Source organism: Vigna umbellata, chromosome 9 (assembly GCF_029865625.1).
Source record: "Vigna umbellata cultivar VRB3 chromosome 9, Vumbellata_1.0, whole genome shotgun sequence".
NCBI lineage: Eukaryota > Viridiplantae > Streptophyta > Magnoliopsida > Fabales > Fabaceae > Vigna > Vigna umbellata.
In genome coordinates, this window is record NC_142173.1 from 19252205 (window position 1) to 19273536 (window position 21332).

A 21332-nucleotide genomic window follows, 5' to 3' on the forward strand; every position below is an offset into this window, starting at 1 on the left:
GTAATTGATTATTTAATTATACTAAAAAGTTATAAATTCATGTGATAATTATAACAGATCAGACTATTAAATGAAATGGATTTAAATAAAGTAAACTAATTTAATCGATTATAAAACTTATGTAATCGATTAATCTTGTACTTAAGCAAATTTTCAATCCAATTTCTATTTTAAACAGATCAACTTACTTATGAAACGAATAATGACATTGTTTTCTGTTTTAATCGATTAAACAATTTATGTAATTGACTACTATAGAGTAGTTTGCCCTAGTTAAGCATATAATGAGATCTAGTAAAATCTAACCGATTATATACTATGTTAAATCGATTATTTCATCCAGAAAGGAGACTATTAATCTGTTTATTACATTATTCATTTGATACAAAATGAATTCTCATATCAAGCACAAACAAGATATAGATATAACAATTGTTATGTCATTTGTTGTGCAGGAAACTATAAAATCATTCTTTGTTCATCATCAAAAGCATAAATATAAAGGGTAGGTTTAGCTCCCCTACCAATGCTTTGTAAATGGAAAAAACACAAATCTAAGTCAAAATCTTCTGCTCCTCTCTGACCACTTACTACACAATTCATAAAGTAATGTCCTACTCATTTTCATCTCTACTATAATGGACAATAGTCATGCAAGATGAGTTAACTTTGTACATGACTTTTGCCTATCCATTAATAATTTGTTCACACGTGCCAAATAATTTGTCTTGCACGAGTGTCGTAAATAGACCTACGTATAATACTCAATAATTCAAAATGTCAAACACGTCACTTCAGCAAATCAATAATGAAAAAAAAAACATTATAATTTGCATTTGAATATCTTTCCCCATAATTTCCACTTCCCATAGCCTGCCAACCTAGTTGCACACTTAGGCAGCAAGGGCAGAATGAGAATGTCCTGGCAACAAACCACTTTAAGAACTCTAGTTAAACCAACTAATTTGAATATGACTTAAAACAACAAACGTGTCATTAACAAAACCTATAATCACTACACATACTTCAATAATTCAAGAGAAATATAGAGTATACCACCTATAGTGAATTCGGCGGAATCACTAAGGACTGCGACCAAAGCTCGGTTATGCACCTTGCTAGGTTGCGTATGCACCTTGCTACTTACGCAACTTGTTGAAGGAACCGGGCCATAAACCTCTGCAACTCAGCCTAGTTCAAAATTATAATGCATAACCCTTTATGCAAAAATGGAAAGGAAAATAAACGATTACAATCCACATTTACTAAAAAAAAAGAATAAAAAACCACTAATACATAAAAGAAGAAAAAATAAAATGTTAACAAACACTTACACAACTTAAGCGGTGACCTACCACTACATAAATTTTACTCGACCTCTGTTAGTTAATTAAGTTCATTGAGAAAAAGTATTAAACAGATTTCACCATGGTTTTAATTTTCTCCTACCACAAACCATGAAATACTAAAAATTCAATCCAAATAACAAAAATATTCACATAACAACGTTAAGCGCACTTAAAGATCAATGCTTATATTACTTTTTAATCGAAAATTTAACCACTTCAAATATAATAAACATAAAATAGAATTCTCAAACCCTAAGAAAATATTTTGTCTAAAACAATACCATGTTTCCAACTTTCAAAATCATGTTAAATGATATACAAATACTTTAAAGGTATAACATTATTGCATATAGTCAAAATTTAAAACACTTCTAAGATAAATGTCAATGACAAAGAAACTATAAATAAGATTTTGCATACATCGCATTGGTATCAACACCTCCATAAAGTTACAAATATGAATACTTGGTCAAAACAAATATAAGGACACAAAATGTAGGTCACTTCAAAATATCCAAACAATACCATCGAAGCAAGAATTAAGCTGACAAAGGATATGCAAAATTGGGAGGAGAAATCTACTCCCAAAACCAAGAAAAAAGAACAACAAACATCCACAATCCAACAAAAATTAGAAAACCCAAAATCAAACAAAACAACCAACACTCACAATCGAAAAAAATGACCAACACCCACAATCAAACAACGAAATGCCACACTATTGCAACAACATAACTTTTTTTTTTCAAAACCATAAACGCAACGCCACTCTCTCACCATCTTTCTCACATCATCTCAAATAACTCAAATATTTTCTTCCTATATTACCCAACACTCATAATCCAATGAAGAACCACAATATGCAAAAACTATGAACACAAATAAAAAATATATTCTTAAAGAAGACAAGTGGTTTGAAAGAGGTCAGAATGGTAAGTGATAAGCGTGTAAACAGAAATTGGTTGCAAAGTTATTGACTTTCTGAAGAACACGATGGGTTTCGACGAAATGGGAGAAAGAAAGGGATATAGTATATTGATTTCGTGCATAAGACTTGATGAGAGACAAAGATAGAGGGGACATATTAAGGATTCTGGATGTAAAAAAAAACCACCAATCATTTAAGAAAACATTTTTTTTTTCTTTTCAAAATTATCCTTAATGAATATTCACCAAAATTTAGGACCACACCATATCATTTGAGTATAAAATTGAATTCTCCTATCAAAGTATTATTTTCGTAATAATAAATGTAAAGTTTTTTATCAATGAAATAGTTCCGATGTGAATTCTAGAATATTTTATGGAGTAACTTCTAATTGGTTTTATTGTAATCAATTTTTGAATTTGAATAATTTCATTGTATTCAATAAAAGTTATATACATTTCAATTGCTTTCCTAAATGTTTAAATAACATATTAAAATATTAAGGAATGCGAAAATGATAAAATATTCTTGTACAGTCATAGCAGATTAATAGGTACAAACAAATATTGGTGTAATGATGTTGATCTATAATTGAGAATCACGAATCACGTCTGCCGGATATACATATACTTAACATGTTCTTTTCGAAAGATACATGCTTATCGTTATCTATCTTGTATCCACTTGAGTTTGAATTTACACATTTGTCTTAAGTGTTTTGAAATGGAATAGATAGGTACTAAAATTATATTATGATTAATATGTATATATCAAATTGTTTTGATTAGATTATCTTTTTTTTATTTAGACTTTTGATCATACTAATTGTACTATATAAAATATACTGATCGAAGTTAATGATCATTTATGGACAATTAGCAGGTATATTAGCATGTATCGATGGGCCAAATTGCCTTACGCTTTACAAATATACGGTTTTAATAATTGATTATTGGGTTTGATTGCCTAAAAATATATTGCATTAATGGTTAATCAATGGTTTTGGCTAGCATAGGCTCTATAAATATATGATTGATGTCTAGGTAAAGACACCCTGTTTTATCCTAACAAAATAGACACCTGTTTATAAAACATATCTGACTTGAGCGTCGGAGTGCTTCTGCATGTCAACAACCCATCAGAGTGGATTGCGTTCTCAGAGTGGATTGGACGATCGAAAGAAAACAGAGCAAGGAAAGACGACCGACCCTCTGACCAATTCAACCGAAACATTTTAGCGTCCACCGTGGAGCCAAACAACATCCCCATGAAACCACAAGAAACCATATGAGCGCTCGTCCTCGACATCACTACTTCGGATCAATACCAGGTTTTGAAATAAGAGAAAAAAATTCCATCATAATTTCTAAGGGCATGTCTTTTGTGTTGAGAACGTTCAGGTAACCATTAGAGGTTTACGAGTCAACAAATTAAATGCCTCCACAAAAAATAAGATTATAAAATATTGAAGCAATTACCTTATTTTATTTAACATATATTTTTCTGAGTAAAAATATCCTAAACAAAAAGGTTCAGTCCCTTCCTGCTCGGTCAGTTGGACCACCTACTTCAGCCTTGTTAATTAAGTTCCAATGGCTTTTCATTATAAAAATAAATTATAAAATATTGAAGCATTTACCTTGTTTTATTTAACGCATATTTTTGTGAGTGAAAATATCTTGCATAGAAAGGTTAAGTCCCTTCCCGCTTGGTCAGTTAGATCACTTATGTTCAGCCTTGTCAGGTTCCAATGGTTTTTCATTATAAAAATAAATTATAAAATATTGAAGAGTTCACTTTATTTTGTTTAATGCATATTTTTGTGAGTAAAAATATCCTACACAAGAAGGTTCAGTCTTTTCCTGCTCGGTTAGTTGGACCACCTACGTTCAGCCTTGTCAGGTCCTAATGACTTTTCATTATAAAAATAAATTATAAAATATTGAAGCATTTACCTTATTTTATTTAACACATATTTTTGTGAGTAAAAATATTCTGCACAGGAAGGTTCAGTCTCTTTCCACTTGGTCGGTTGGACCACCTACATTGAGCCTTGTTAGGTTCCAATCGCTTTTCATTATAAAAATAAATTATAAAATATTGAAGCGCACTAGTACAGTCAGGCGAAATGACAGCGGTTGTTATACGTTATAGGCACCAGTTCTCGAACCGAGGCATATACAGGGGAGGCAAAAAGTGGACTACTTTTGGCCTCGGGCTTGAACCGAGGCATAAAGGGAGAGGATTTGACATCGGTTCAATCACAACCGAAGCAGAAAAGTTTTTGATTTTTTTTCTTTTTTTTTTCGAAGGACTATATGCCTCGGGTCAGGAGAACCGATGTCGTATTTCCCACTCTACTGCCTCGGTTCAAGCTACAATCGAGGCAGTAGAGGTCTTTTTTTTTTCTACGCAGTACTTTCTGCCTCTGGTTTGGTCATAACCGAGATCATAAGTGGCTTTTCTACCTCAGTTTTGGCACTAACCGAGGCATATATCCTTGTTTTTTTTTTTAAAAAATGAGGTCTGTTTCTGCAACATTCCCAACAACAGAAACAGACCTGCATATAAATTTACAGCCAGAGCAGTCGAGAATAATCCAGACACGTATATTTTGAATGAAAATTATAATAAAACATAAATACATTCAATTGAATCATAAATCAACTTCTTATAAGCATAAATCAATCCAATTATAATCATAAATCAAGTTTGAAGCATAAATAAATGTAATGTACAAAGTTAAACTAATAGTAATGTAGAAAAGCATCAAACAACTTAGAAACATAAACTTAGAACTTACTATATCCAAATATCTACTATATACTATTATATAAATGAATTACATATTTAGCCAGTGCTTTTCTCACAAGTTGAAGTGACTTCTCTGGAATTGGAGCAGTCCTATTGAATCTCTTCATAAAATGCAATGAGAAAACTTAGTGTATTTGAAATCTAAACTATAGGGAAAATAAAATTGAAACCTAAATAATACTGTTTCCCATCTACTGGTGTAATGTGCACGAATAATGGTCATCATCCAAAACATGACATAGTAACCACATTCATATGACCCCGTTTGTATATTACACTACAATATATCATCATAATTATAAAATGTTAAGTAACATCAATTGAATGGAACCAAATGTAACAAAGTATGGACTAAAATACCAAACCTTAAAGGCAACCCATGCAAGCTTTTTAGTTGTAGCAGTAGATATCCCAGATAACATCATATGTGTTGCAAGGGAACTATTAAAAACAATTCCTTTAGCATACATTTATATAAAAAAAAAGTCGAAACATTGAGATTCTTACCAATCTACTACATGTCTAAGAGGGCTGTGAGGAGACTTCTGCAATGAACAAAACCAGACTGCAGTATTTTATTTAACGCATATTTTTGTGAATGAAAATATCTTGCACAAGAAGGTCCAGTCCCTTCCCACTCGGTCAACTGGACAACTTACGTTCAGCGTTGTGAGGTTCTAATTGCTTTTTATTATAAAAATAAATTATAAAATATTGAAGCGTTTACCTTGTTTTGTTTAATGCATATTTTGTGAGTAAAAATTTTCTGGACAATCCCTTCTCGCTCAGTCAGTTGGACAACCTACGTTCAGCCTTGTCAAGTTCTAATGTCTTTCCATTATAAAAATAAATTATAAAATATTGAAGCGTTTACTTTATTTTATTTAACGCATATTTTCGTGAGTGAAAATATCTTGCACAGGAAGGTTCAGTCCCTTCCCGCTCAGTCAAATGGACAACCTACATTTAGTCTTGTCATGTTCCAATGGCTCGACTCTCATGCAAGCATCAATTGGGCACCTCTACCCTCGTTAAGCTTATCCCGAGCAATGCCTATTTATCTTATCATAGTCAATGTCCTCATATACTTTGCAGGTCTCAAAGCAGTAAATCACATACAGCTCATCCGTGAAACATCCTAATACGGATTCCTCATTTTTGGCCTTCAAACGTTCAACCAAAGATCGAACGGACTCGCCTACCCGGCCATCCGACTTCATAACCTAAACTATTTTGATGTTAATTTGATTGACTACATTTTTCTAACCATTCGAATTCGAATTGTTATTTTCTATTTAATGCGGATGACGCGACCCTGCGCACAAACCACTCGGCCAACTAAAGTCCGTCGCTCGGTGATTCCACAATGAATTCACCTGAACTTCGAGCGGAATGAGCTTCCAAAGAGAACTCCCCAGCATGTCGCTCAGTGATTCCACAACAAATTCACCTGAACTTTGAGCGAAAGGAGCTTCTAAAGAGAACTCCCACAGCAAGCTAGTTGGTGATTCCACAACGAATTCACCTCAACTTTGAGCGGAAGGAACTTCCAAAGAGAACTCCCACAGCACGCTGCTTGGTGATTCCACAACAAATTCACCTAAACTTCAAGCGGAAGGAGCTTCCAAAGAGAACTATCACAACATGTCGTTCGATGATTCCACAACGAATTCACCTGAACTTCGAGCGGAAGGAGCTTCCAAAGAGATCTCCCACAACACGCCGCTCGGTGATTCCACAGCGAATTAACCTGAACTTCGAGCGGAACGAACTTCCAAAGAGAACTCCCACAACACGTCGCTCAGTGATTCCAACACGAATTCACCTACACTTCAAGCAGAAGGAGCTTCCAAAGAGATCTCCACAGCACGCCGCTTGGTGATTTCACAATGAATTCACCTGAACTTCGAGCAAAAGGAACATCCAAAGGGAACTCCTACAACTCGTCGCTCGATGATTCCACGGCGAATTCACGTGAACTTCGAGCGAAAGGAGCTTCCAAAGAGAACTCCCACAACATGCCGCTCGGTGATTCCACAACGAATTCACCTGAACTTTGAGCGGAAGGGGCTTCCAAAGGGAACTCCCCCAACAAGCCATTCGGTGATTCCACAACGAATTCACCTGAACTTCGAGCGAATTGAGCTTCCAAAGAGAACTCCCACAACATGTCGCTCGGTGATTCCACAACGAATTCACCTGAACTTCGAGCGAAAGGAGCTTCCAAAGAGAACTCCTACAACACGGTGCTTAGTGATTCCAAAGAGAACTCCTAGAGTCTGCCGCTTGGTGCAGAGAGTAATGAAGACTTAAAGCGCATCGAAAATAGACTTTACAAATACAACGTGAGCGACCTCCCTTAAGCTCATAATAATCCCTGTGCACCTCTTTCAATAAGGAGCGTGTTTGGGCTTAGGGGACTTATGTACTATATGAAATATACGGATCGGTTTTAATGGTCATTTATGGGCAGTTAGCAGGTATATTAGCAAGTATTAATGGGTCAGATTGCCTGACGCTTTACAAATATGCGGTATTAATAATTCATTATTGGGTTTGATTGCCTAAAAATATACTGCATTAATGGTTATCAATGGGCTTGGTTGCCACAAGCCCTATAAATATACGATTGATGTCTAGGTAAAGACATCTTGATCTATCCTAACAAAATAGAGACTTATTTATGAAACATATCTGACTTGAGTGTCAGAGTGTCTTCTGCAGTCAACAACCCATGAGAGTGAATTGCATTCTCGGAGTGGATTAGATGATCAAAAGAGAACATAATAAGGAAGGACGACCGACCATTGAACCAATTCAACCGAAACACTTAGTATATATAATGATGGCATTCAAGATTCAAGAATCCCTTTTAGAAATGTATTTTAATCTTTCTGTATTCATATATATATATATATATATATATATATATATATATATATATATATATATATATGAATTTCTTTTGTTTTGAAATCCTTTGTTGAATATTTTGATATCTAAAATATATTTGTATTATAAAATACTTTATGCATGTCTATACTTTGGTTTGATAAGCCTATTAAAGATACTGCTGCTTCTAAAGGTGTTGATTTGGCCAGGTTGTATAGGATATGTACTGTTGAACGCGATAACGATAGAATGAGGTTTCTGTAGTTTTTGTATTAATAGGCTATCATTTGATTTAAATCGTTCATTTGTAGGGTAATGGTTGAGGTTCATAACCAAATCTTGTCCGTGTGACCAAGAGGAAAAGTGGACAATATGGTATGGGTTTTTGGTGGACAATAATTTATGATCTATGTAGTTTATTATTATTTGATGTAAAGTTGACAATATGTTATTGTATTATAGATACTTTTATTTGCCAGCAACATTTTCATGTATGACCAGGTAAAGGAAGGAGACAACTTTAAAGGTTTTACTTTTGCGGTAGTTTTAATCATTAATTATCACTACAAGAAAAAAGTGTATTACATACAGCAAAAATCCGTATATAAGACCCAAAATCCGTATATAATACGTACTTATATACGGATTACATACGGACAAAAATCCGTATATAATACCGTCGTAGCTAAGTTTATATACGGATTTATCCGTATATAACTTATATACGGAAATTATATACGGATTTATCCGTATATAAGTTATATACGGATTTATCCGTATATAAATTATATACGGATAAATCCGTATATAATTTCCGTATATAAGTTATATACGGATAAATCCGTATATAATTTCCGTATATAACTTATATACGGACATTATATACGGATAAATCCGTATATAACTTATATACGGACATTATATACAGAACGTACACAGTTTCGCATCTATCAGCAATACCATTAATCCATTTCATGCAATGTTTGGGTAATCTTTAGTATTTTGGTCAAGTACCGTGGACGGTGTGAAGATAACTGGGAGTTTAGGGTTTGAAAAGATTACCCTTTCTGCCATAAAAAAAAAGTTGAAAAACATTCGTAAAGTAATATAATTTAAAAGAATTAGAGACGCGTAAATTTACAATTGATCAAGACGCTTAAAATTTAATACGGCAACGACAAAAGTGACTTTAGCACAATATACAACTATACATGAGCCAAAAAACAAACGGTGATCTTGAACTGCTAGATTTCCAGTTCAGATTCAACCACTTGAATACATTAATCAAAGCTAAAAAGTGATGAAACTAATTCAACATAAAACAGTATAAATATAAAAACTAAATAAATATGAACGTTATCAATATATGGTCAGTTCGTTCAACTCATTCAACTGAGTTTTAGTTCATTTAGAGTGGCCCACACGTCAATTAGGAGGAGATGATGAAAGGGTCGCACCTCCCAACAAAAGTTGTGCATAAAAGAATGCAGTATAGACTAGGAAGTGACTCCTAGGTCGTCTCTCAAGGACCAAATTGGGTTCAAGTCTCAGGTCAAACACGCAGTGGGGGGGGGGGTTTGTGAAGAATTTTGAATGCAAACAGAAATATAAAAATGGTTTCAATTAAAAATAAAAATTAAATTGATTGGTCACTACTAACATTATAACTAAAGTATCACAACCAGGCAAAATAGACAACACTAAAATGAAAAATGCTTTAATCGAAATAAAATGCAACGTTAAAAGAAATGAAAAGCTCCAGGACACATCCATCACATATGATATAAAAATAGCAATGAAAATAAAACTATATGATTTTATCTCCAACCATGTGCACTGTGAACTTCAAAATGAAAGCAAATGCTAAAATGAATTTTTTTTTTCTCCCCTGGACGTGACCTCTTCACGTGGGTTCTTCCATCTCATTCTCCTCATTTTTCCAAAACCGAGAGCCCCATTATGAACTTACAGAACAATTAAACCAAGAGAACCAAATTTAAATCTCAGCTTGTGTAAACAACGTGAATTGTAAAGATAAATCCATGCTAGTAAGTTGCAGTGATGAGCTAATTGAGACAAGGGTACATTCCAGATTAATAAGAAAAATAGAACAAGATTCAAGCTAGTGTAAGAAATGAAAATGTATTGCAGCGAGAATGGCATTCGAAGCAAACATATTAATCAGTGAAGTAGAACTAAATGAGTGAGCTAACATGGGAAATATATGAATCCTTATAGGTCCAGCATGAGTAAGACCCAACCGTGTACACTGCTTAAACAAATAGAAGAAATGAATTCCTAAAGGACCAGCAAATGTTCAAAGGTGAAAAGCAGAAAAAGAAAGGGTGGCGGCTGGACACCATTTCACGTTACAGCCCCTTCAATCCCCGTTCCCCCCATTAGGTCAGCTCTCTTTTCTACTGTGGCGGCTGGTTTATTTCAACGTGTGCCTGCTGGACTTGTGGACGTGGCATGGCTTCTGCTGGGTAATGAAGAAATATGTGGCTGCATCTCATGTGGGCTGCGTGGCGTGTGCACCTCCATTCCTTCCTACACCCCTGCAAGCTTGCGGATGAAAGCTGGACTGACGTGTGCTTTCATTTTCATTTTTTTTCTCCATGCCACCTCCAAAGAATGCTTTTCTCTGCTGGACCGAAAACCTCCCACATATGTTGATTGTTTGCTGCCACCCGTATCTCAAGTGTGTGGACGTGGCTGTGCTGGAGTGCTGGATGTGCACCCGTTCCCGTGACTCCACTTCCATCACCAAATAAAATCAGCACTCCACTTAATTTCCATGGGCCCCTGCTGCCATCTGTTTGCTCTCCAAACTGCTTTTCCTGCTGGACCGTGAATCATTTTTTTCTTCCAGCACCACGTTTTCACTTCTATGCTGGACCGTGGGTGCCGTTTGCCATGTGCTTCTTTTCTTTTGCTGGCTGCACCTCCAAATTGCTCATGGGCTGCACCTCCGTGAGCTCCTTCTCCATGTGCACCCCTATAATTTAAATCCACACCTCCTCTCTCATTTTATTTTAAAACATAATTGATGTGGTATTTCTTTTCACCTCCAAATGTCCCAAATATTATCCAACAATTTCCCTACAATTAATAATGCAAATAATTAGCTCAAATAATTCAAATTAATTAAAATAAGAATTTTTGGTCAAATTAAGCACAATTATCAAAAACGGGAAAATACCGGACAATTAAGCACAATTTCCCGATTAAATTCGGTACAATAAACTAAGTGAAGTGAATAAAATATTGACTCATCAAAATAGACCACACTTAGTCTTTTGCACTCCTGGGCAAAATCAAGACGCAGATCAAGGAATAGTTCAGAGGACATCAGGGAAATGACACAAACTTGGCACACGGAAAATAAAGACGAACAAGGAAAGAAACAGAATTACATAGTTCTCAAGGAATCTGGACCAAGAAAGGAAGTAGACAATATCCAACACAGAATCAATCAGAGAAAGCAGATACTCATGAAATCATCCAAGCAACTCAAGACATGGCAAAATGATCAATCAGCTCAAGAGGTGAATCAAAAGTAACAAAACCTCACAGATGCACTATCAGTGTTTCTCTCAAGTGTATAAGGTAAAGAATTTCAACTCAATGCACTCAAGAAAGCAAACAACAACAGACTTGGCAAGCCTCTAATATCAACACTCAAAACATATGCCTGTTCAAATCAAAAGGTCTTTCCATGGTTGTAATGGGGCCAAGGACAAGGGAGGATAAATATGGATGAGAAGTTACAAACCAAAAGAAATAGAGGAGCAATGGGGAACAAGTGTAAATACATTCAAACACACCCACGACCTTTAATTCCATCCTCTTCTTGACTCCATTATTCACAATTTTTCACATTTTTTTTTTATATTTTTCTCCTCTTCTTTTTTTTTTCATCCTGTCTCTTTTCTTTTCTCTCTTTTCAAAACAAAACTGTAAAAGACAAGATACACATATATTTACCAAACATAAAACAAGAAGAGGAACCAACTAGCCAATTCATTAAAATTCCCAAGGAGACCACACTTGTTCCCAAAACACTTCCAAAGCTCCAAAATTCCCTAAGGTTAAGGTAATCATTGTTTTTCATTGAGGGCTAGTGTATGAGCTTCAAAACAAAGAAATGGGGGAAAGTATAGGCTCAAAAGGGGTTATCAAAGGATCAAAACAAGGTAAGCTTATTTGGCTAGAGAGGCTCAAGAACAAAATTGCCTTTATCACTTCCAAACATGCATATCAATCAAGAATTATCAACAAGAGTCAAGCCAAGGCATATGTGCAAGCAGTCAAGAGACATATCACACACAAGAAAGAACATAAAGTGGCTCAAATCTCACACAGGGTAATTTATGTCACAATCAAATCAACCTCTCAAACATCATAATCATCTTCCCAAGCAGAGAAAAGCAAGGATTTCAAACAAATCAGAGTATCAATGAAATGAAAGACACATCTACAACCTAATCAAAGTCCAGAAATCAAGAGAAACATATAAAACTGTACACAAGACACGACAAAAATAACCTAGAAAAGAAAAAATTTAACCAAGAAACAAAAACTAACAAAGAAAAATAAAAATCTCCCCCAATAGACCACACTTAAACTACACAGTGTCCTCAATGTGTCACAAACAATAAGATCAGAAATCAGAACAGTGAACAAATCATGGACAAGTGCAATAAAAGTACGGAAAGGGGGAGAAGAGAGAAAGAAAACTCCCCTGGTCATGGTGGCAGTTGCCAATTTTGGACTATCAGGGATATGTCTTCCACCACAAGATCCAGCAAGGAAATTTTGAGGAAGAATTGCTTCATCCTCCAGATTTGATCTAGCAGGGAGATATCATCCACAGCTGGATCTAAGAAGCAAAGATTGTTGATGAGCAGGTTCAGCTGGTGCCTACTGATCTTGAAGCTTTTGTCAGTGTTAGCACCTTTATTTTCCACTGTGGGTGTTTGTCTATCAAATTCATGTGTACCTCCTGCAACATGGTTAGTGCAATGTGGCTCCAAAGAAATGACGTGCAGAGGTATAACACCCAATCCCAATTTATCAGACTGAACCTCAGATACATCCTCAGAACATGAATCAATTTCAAAATCACAAGCAATATCAACTACAGACTCAGATTCATGTTCAATGCATGGAGAATAAACATTCGGATGCGACAGCAAAAATTGGTTCTCATCATGCATAGAGGGAAAATTAAAATCAGACTCAACAACAATATAATCATCAGCATACCTCTCAACAACATAATCATCAATATAATCATCACTGACATAATCATACTGAGGTATGCTTACCTCCACTTCCCTGAAGATTGGAAGAGTGGTGGAAGCTGATGATGGTCTACCTTTCTCAAAAATGTTGCTCATATATGCCTGGTCCTCAAAATCTTTCTCGGTCTCCTCAGGTGCAAGAGTGGGACCATCTGAAGGTGGGAAAGTATGTCGCGCAGTAGTAAGCTCATGACTCTTCTCCCCATCTTCTATGTTGATGCCACTATCATCATCATCTGGAATCTGAACAGTCTGAAATGGTAACTCTGAATCTTGAGACTGTTCCTCAGTGAGTTGAGTGGCCATCTGCCCTATCTGATCAGTCATACTCTGAATGGCAGCTCCTATTTCTTGCTGGAACTGCATGTTCTCTTGCTGAAACTGAAGGTTCTGCATGGTCATCTGCTCCAACAACTCCTGCAATGTAAGCTCAGAAGTAGAAGGTTGAGGAGCTATCTGGGCAGACTCATAAAGTTGCAGCTGTTGTTGTTGCTGGACTGGCGGAGGCATACAAGCATTCTGAGATGGTGCTTCCTGATATTGATGTGGAGCATCATACCATCCCAAGCTAGGGTCATTCCATCCAAGATCCTTGCTGTAACCATACTGAGCAGGGAAGAATTCATCCAAGAACCTATGTTCAAGATCTTCCCAAGAAGTGATGGATCCTGAAGGAAGACAATACAGCCAATCCCTTGCTGCTTCTTGTAATGAATGTGGGAATGCTCTTAAGAACATGTGATCAATCGGTACATGTGGAGGCTTCATTGAAGAGCAAATGCTGTGAAATTCCTCCAAATGTCTGTGTGGGCATTCACCTGCAAAACCATGAAACTTAGGCAGCAAATGTATCAGTCCAGTCTTGAGAACGCAATGAACATCATCCTCAGTAGGTGGAACCGATTCCCAAAGAGAACTCTCAGAAGTCGGACGATGAGCCATATTGTTCTCAACATACAAATCACCAGAATATGAATTACAATCAGAGTAACATGCAGAATGAGAAACATAATCAGAGGCATTGGCAGAATAAGCAGTATTCACAAACTCAGAATAGGTAGACATGGAAAAAGAAAAATACTACAAATTACGAAACAAATAAAACACAACACATTTATACATGCAACACGCACACACAAAACAGAACATCACATCACATCACAACACAAGACAAAACACTACACACACAAACACAACAAAAAGACCTAAGACCGAACCGTTGGTCCCCGGCAGCGGCGCCATTTTGATGAAAGGGTCGCACCTCCCAACAAAAGTTGTGCATAAAAGAATGCAGTATAGACTAGGAAGTGACTCCTAGGTCGTCTCTCAAGGACCAAATTGGGTTCAAGTCTCAGGTCAAACACGCAGTGGGGGGGGTTTGTGAAGAATTTTGAATGCAAACAGAAATATAAAAATGGTTTCAATTAAAAATAAAAATTAAATTGATTGGTCACTACTAACATTATAACTAAAGTATCACAACCAGGCAAAATAGACAACACTAAAATGAAAAATGCTTTAATCGAAATAAAATGCAACGTTAAAAGAAATGAAAAGCTCCAGGACACATCCATCACATATGATATAAAAATAGCAATGAAAATAAAACTATATGATTTTATCTCCAACCATGTGCACTGTGAACTTCAAAATGAAAGCAAATGCTAAAATGAATTTTTTTTTTCTCCCCTGGACGTGACCTCTTCACGTGGGTTCTTCCATCTCATTCTCCTCATTTTTCCAAAACCGAGAGCCCCATTATGAACTTACAGAACAATTAAACCAAGAGAACCAAATTTAAATCTCAGCTTGTGTAAACAACGTGAATTGTAAAGATAAATCCATGCTAGTAAGTTGCAGTGATGAGCTAATTGAGACAAGGGTACATTCCAGATTAATAAGAAAAATAGAACAAGATTCAAGCTAGTGTAAGAAATGAAAATGTATTGCAGCGAGAATGGCATTCGAAGCAAACATATTAATCAGTGAAGTAGAACTAAATGAGTGAGCTAACATGGGAAATATATGAATCCTTATAGGTCCAGCATGAGTAAGACCCAACCGTGTACACTGCTTAAACAAATAGAAGAAATGAATTCCTAAAGGACCAGCAAATGTTCAAAGGTGAAAAGCAGAAAAAGAAAGGGTGGCGGCTGGACACCATTTCACGTTACATCCCCTTCAATCCCCGTTTCCCCCATTAGGTCAGCTCTCTTTTCTACTGTGGCGGCTGGTTTATTTCAACGTGTGCCTGCTGGACTTGTGGACGTGGCATGGCTTCTGCTGGGTAATGAAGAAATATGTGGCTGCATCTCATGTGGGCTGCGTGGCGTGTGCACCTCCATTCCTTCCTACACCCCTGCAAGCTTGCGGATGAAAGCTGGACTGACGTGTGCTTTCATTTTCATTTTTTTTCTCCATGCCACCTCCAAAGAATGCTTTTCTCTGCTGGACCGAAAACCTCCCACATATGTTGATTGTTTGCTGCCACCCGTATCTCAAGTGTGTGGACGTGGCTGTGCTGGAGTGCTGGATGTGCACCCGTTCCCGTGACTCCACTTCCATCACCAAATAAAATCAGCACTCCACTTAATTTCCATGGGCCCCTGCTGCCATCTGTTTGCTCTCCAAACTGCTTTTCCTGCTGGACCGTGAATCATTTTTTTCTTCCAGCACCACGTTTTCACTTCTATGCTGGACCGTGGGTGCCGTTTGCCATGTGCTTCTTTTCTTTTGCTGGCTGCACCTCCAAATTGCTCATGGGCTGCACCTCCGTGAGCTCCTTCTCCATGTGCACCCCTATAATTTAAATCCACACCTCCTCTCTCATTTTATTTTAAAACATAATTGATGTGGTATTTCTTTTCACCTCCAAATGTCCCAAATATTATCCAACAATTTCCCTACAATTAATAATGCAAATAATTAGCTCAAATAATTCAAATTAATTAAAATAAGAATTTTTGGTCAAATTAAGCACAATTATCAAAAACGGGAAAATACCGGACAATTAAGCACAATTTCCCGATTAAATTCGGTACAATAAACTAAGTGAAGTGAATAAAATATTGACTCATCAGGAGACTATACCATAAGCAAACAAATGCCTAGTTCCCTGTTAGACCGATTTCGTCAACAATTATGGAAATATTTACGTTCATCCAATAAAGTACGAATCTTCTATAAAATAGGTGAATTGTACATAATCTAAATCAAAGAGGAAGGGATATTTTTTGGTATACAAACGCGATATTGACATTACCGGGTGGATAAAATGAAACGCAAAAATCTTTATACAAACACAAAGGAACATCTTACACGGAGTATAGCTAATTAGAGGAATAGAGCAAATAGCTTCTTTTCCGATCTAACATATTGCTGACAACTGAGGGAAAGATCAATTACCTAGTAAGATAATATATTATAAGAAAAAGCACAACAAAGGATGCTACAAGAGAAAACATTCTTCGGCTGGATTTTGTTTCAAATACCTGAAAGATGACACAACATAAAAAAAAAGACACAAATAAATACTGGATCCTGATAGGGGAAGAAAACACTATACCCCCACCACATCTACTGACACCATCCCGAATCAGAAGAAATGGAAAAGACAACAAATGTATTGAACAAAAAGTAAACAAGACAGGATATGGATTCAAGGTCTTTAAATACTCTTATAGTTGATAAAGAAAAAGATTTTAAAACTATCACAAAATTGCACATTGTTAATAAATTTACAGGATATGGATTCAAGGTCTTTAAATACTCTTATGAAGGGTTTCAAGAAGACAAGAGCCAAATAGATATTATAATACTCCACAAATGGAACGACACATTTACACCGTAATAGAATAAGAAGTAATGAATAATATGGGTCAAACAATGATTCGGTGTAAGAATGAAAGATAACAAAACTTGAAAAATGAAATTAATTAAAGCAACGAACGAAGGAAGAGCTCTGAACTTTAATGCATAATATATATTCCAAAAAAAAAAGTTCCAATTCCTTCTGCTTTTCCTTGTCATCATGCAAATCCAACTTGAGTTCAAACTTCTGTAACCAAAATTATAAATTGTTTCAACCCATATTCTATTATAATGAATCACTAAAAGAATGTTTCCAGAACAAACAAAAATAAATGTGAAACACTTGAAACAAAAGTTTCTGTACCAACCAAAAGCTTATTATACATAAGAAAACATGTGATCTAAAAAGCAGACCCAGATTTCCAAACTAAATTCAAAACCAGGATTCTGATGAAGAAAGTATCAAAAATCATTAAAGGTCACCCAGATCTTTGAATCTGGAGAAAAAAGGGAGAAAACAGAGGCTATGAAAAGAAAAAAAGGGAAAAAGGGGGAAGGCATAAAGCTCATGGAGAATCAACAATGAATTAAGTTCCGAGTCAAAAGTTAATAGGAGAAAATTAACCATTTTTAGAAAATGAATATGCAAATAAAGAAGAGCAGAAAAGAACCAAACTTGGCAAGTGTGATACATACCTTCATTTTTTTTATATCTATGCAATTTTATGCAGACCAAAGGAAGAGAGAAAAACTACTTTTTTTTAAGAGAAGGAGACCACCAATTGATGTTTCCTAACACTCCAACCACAGCTTGCGACACTTCCATTGCTGCTTTAGCAGATGAAAGTTCACTTTCAAGGTTAATATGTGAAAGCTTAGAATTAACAAGACTGTCAGTTGGATTGCTTTACAGTAGTAGACCTTGGTGGAACATCCTTCAACACCACAAAACCAGATTTGGAGCTAAGACTATCTCTTCCAGCTGCTGCCACTGAAAACAGTGGCAAGTTCTAGTAATTGTAATGCTTTTGTTTACAATTATGATTTGAAAAAACACATGAACAATACATGCACCAGAACTAAGAATTAGACGACACTAGAATGAGAAAGCTCCATGGCCAATTAAATTGAAATGGGATCATGATAGACCAATGAACTATATAGAGGGAGGAACCTAATACAGGATAAGTAGGGAAGCAAACTGTTGCAAAGCTACAATACAGGACCACAATGTCTAAGGCAAACTTCACCTGTCATTCCACATTTAAAGATAAAGAAGACATTCGTCAACTAGAGGTAAAATTAACTTCCAAAACATACTACCTACCCTGTCAACGAAAAACAAAACAGAAAAAGCAATGAAATGTAGTATAAGATTTGATGATACAAAATACAAAGTAGGAATTTCAATTTCCTTGGCATAATGGTTGACAAATGTCTGAGGTTTCACAGCAGAAAATAAGAGTATAGGACATTGTAATGAAGAAGAAAACTAAGTGATTTAACCTCGTCTGGAGCTCCAAGAGGGGTTTGGTCTTGGCATCAACGGCGACCCACTCTCCGGTCTCTCTCTTCTTCTTTTGCACTCTCACTTCCATGGTTTGGCCTAGGAATAAGTCCATCACCGTCTTTCACATTTCAGAAGCTCTATTCATCAAAATCAACTACATATTCAAGAACAAACGAATATATTCGGTGAATCTTTGCGCAAACCCCACAACGGACCATTCTGCATCAATCTCAACAGAGAAGAGAGGGATTTATGGACTTAAGGATTTAGGGATTTAGGGGACGAGCAAAGAAGAAGGTTTGAACGAAGAAACTTACCGATTGAACGAATAACTCTCCCAGGTGAGCATGATGTACAACAAGGTGAGTGAACACGAGAAGAATGGACGAACTTCTTCTCTTTGAGTGAGCGTGAGCGAGAAGAACAGTTAGTGTGAGACATTCTTCTTCTCTACCAGTGACCGTGAGCGAGTGTGAGTGAGAAAGCTTTAGTCAGTAAGCACGAGACTTCGACGCTACCATTCCAGTCGTCTCCACGTGAGTCTAAGAATGAGTTAAGGTTCCAAGGGGAGAGCCAACGAGGAGGCATGACTGGTGGAGCGGTCTCCAATCCCCTCAACCTTGTAATGGAGCACGGGGTAGCGGCTAGGGTTCGAGGAGAGGGTAACACGAAAGAGGCGTTTGCAGTGGAGGCTAGAGAAGAAGGGATGGATAAAAATGGTTCGATGAGAGTGAAGAACAAGAGCTCGAGAAGGAAGAACAAGAGGTCGTGAGGAAGAAGAGGGGCTCGATGGCTCGACGAGAGGGAAGAAGAAGGAGTCGAAGAGAAATTTGGAGTATTGATTCTGACTCTTACGTTTTCTATTAGGTTTAGTTTTTTACTTTTTTTTATATTTATTATAAAATCCGTATATAACTAGAGAACCTACTTAGATACAAATTTTATATATAGATTTATCTTTGGCAAAACTTCCGCTAAAAGACATACCATTATATACCGATTTTATATACAGAAAATTTGTATATAAATTTTTTTCTCATTATATACGAAAAAATCCGTATCTAATTTATCCGTATATAAAATCCGTATATAATGGAATTTTTATCTACAGATCAAAATCCGTATATAATAATCCGTATGTAAATAACATTTTTCTTGTAGTGTATGTTGTTATATATATTGGTTGTTGTAATGTTTTGGACATGTCTTGTGGATGTAGACTGTTATGATTGAAGGAATGAATAAGTGTAAAGCAAATGCTCGTAATTGGTTGCATAAGGACTACAACGCATTTTATCCCCACGGCATAATCTCCTTAGCCGATGTACAGCGTTGTGATTTTGTAAGTGCATTGTGTTCATTGTTGTTTTTGTAATTGGTACATATTGGTATATTTATGAAACTGAATGTTGTGAAATATAGGTGTTCGTTCCAGCTGTTAGCTGTTGGGAATGACCATATTGGTGGTGTTATGCCATTAATTGTCAAAGCAGACATTCTCTTGGGAACCGAATTGCAGCACGTAAACGTTTGAACAAAACAGTATCAGATATCGAGCATAGCTCTTCACTTTGGCAAGTGGGAAAACCAAAGATGTTCTAACTCTATTTTCATGCATGGTGAAGGATTGTAAACCTAATGGTTGTCATAAATACCAATCGTAATCATTGTATTTTGGGAGCCTATGGTTATAACCTGAATTAATTCTTATTTATTATATAATGAAGTATATATACAAAATGAGCACTAGGAAGAAATATATACTACTTGGAATATTAAGGATTCTGGATGTAAAAAAAAAAGCACCAATCATTTAAAAAAACATTGTTTTTTTCTTTTCAAAATTATCCTTAATGAATATTCACCAAAATTTAGGACCACACCATATCATTTGAGTATAAAATTGAATTCTCCTGTCAAAGTATTATTTTCGTAATAATAAATGTAAAGTTTTTGAGCAACGAAATAGTTCCGATGGGAATTCTAGAATTTTTTTATGGAGTATAACTTCTAATTGGTTTTATTGTAATCAATTTTTGAATTTGAATAATTTCATTGTATTCAATAAAAGTTATATACATTTCAATTGCTTTCCTAAATGTTTAAATAACAGATTAAAATGTTAAGGGATGCGAAAATGATAAAATATTCTTGTACAGTCATAGCATATTAATAGGTACAAATATTTGTGTAATGATCTTGATCTATAGAGTTGAGAATCACGTCTGCGGGATATACCTATATTTACATGTTCTTTTCGAAAGATACATGCTTATCGTTATCTATCTTGCATCCACTTGAGTTTGAATTTACACATTTGTCTTAAGTGTTTTGAAATGGAATAGATAGGTACTATAATTATATTATAATTAATATGTATATCAAATTGTTTTGATTAGATTATCTTTTTTTTTATCTAGAATTTTGATCATACTAATTGTACTATATGAAATATATCGATAAGAGTTAATGATCATTTATGAGTAGTTAACAGGTATATTAGCATGTATCGATGAGCCAAATTGGCCTTACGCTTTACAAATATACGGTATTAATAATTGATTATTGGATTTGATTGTCTAAAAATATTGTCAACACCCAATTTCGTCCGGGTAAGTAATTATTTAAAAATAATAAAAAATAAGATAATAATAATTAATGGTGGGTAAAAAGGGATAAAATAATGACTTTAATACAATATTTTTGAAATGTTAGTTTAATAC

The 21332-nt window shown here is 35.6% G+C and overlaps 1 long non-coding RNA gene across 1 annotated transcript; it reads right to left on the reverse strand.

Moving 5' to 3' along the window:
- Positions 1-18334: 18334 nt before the first annotated feature.
- Positions 18335-19490, reverse strand: LOC148192809 (uncharacterized). Its single transcript, XR_015781938.1, has 2 exons — positions 18927-19490; positions 18335-18828 (listed from the first exon to the last, which is right to left on the reverse strand). It is a non-coding gene; the product is annotated as an uncharacterized LOC148192809 (long non-coding RNA).
- Between the last annotated feature and the right edge of the window lie 1842 nt (positions 19491-21332).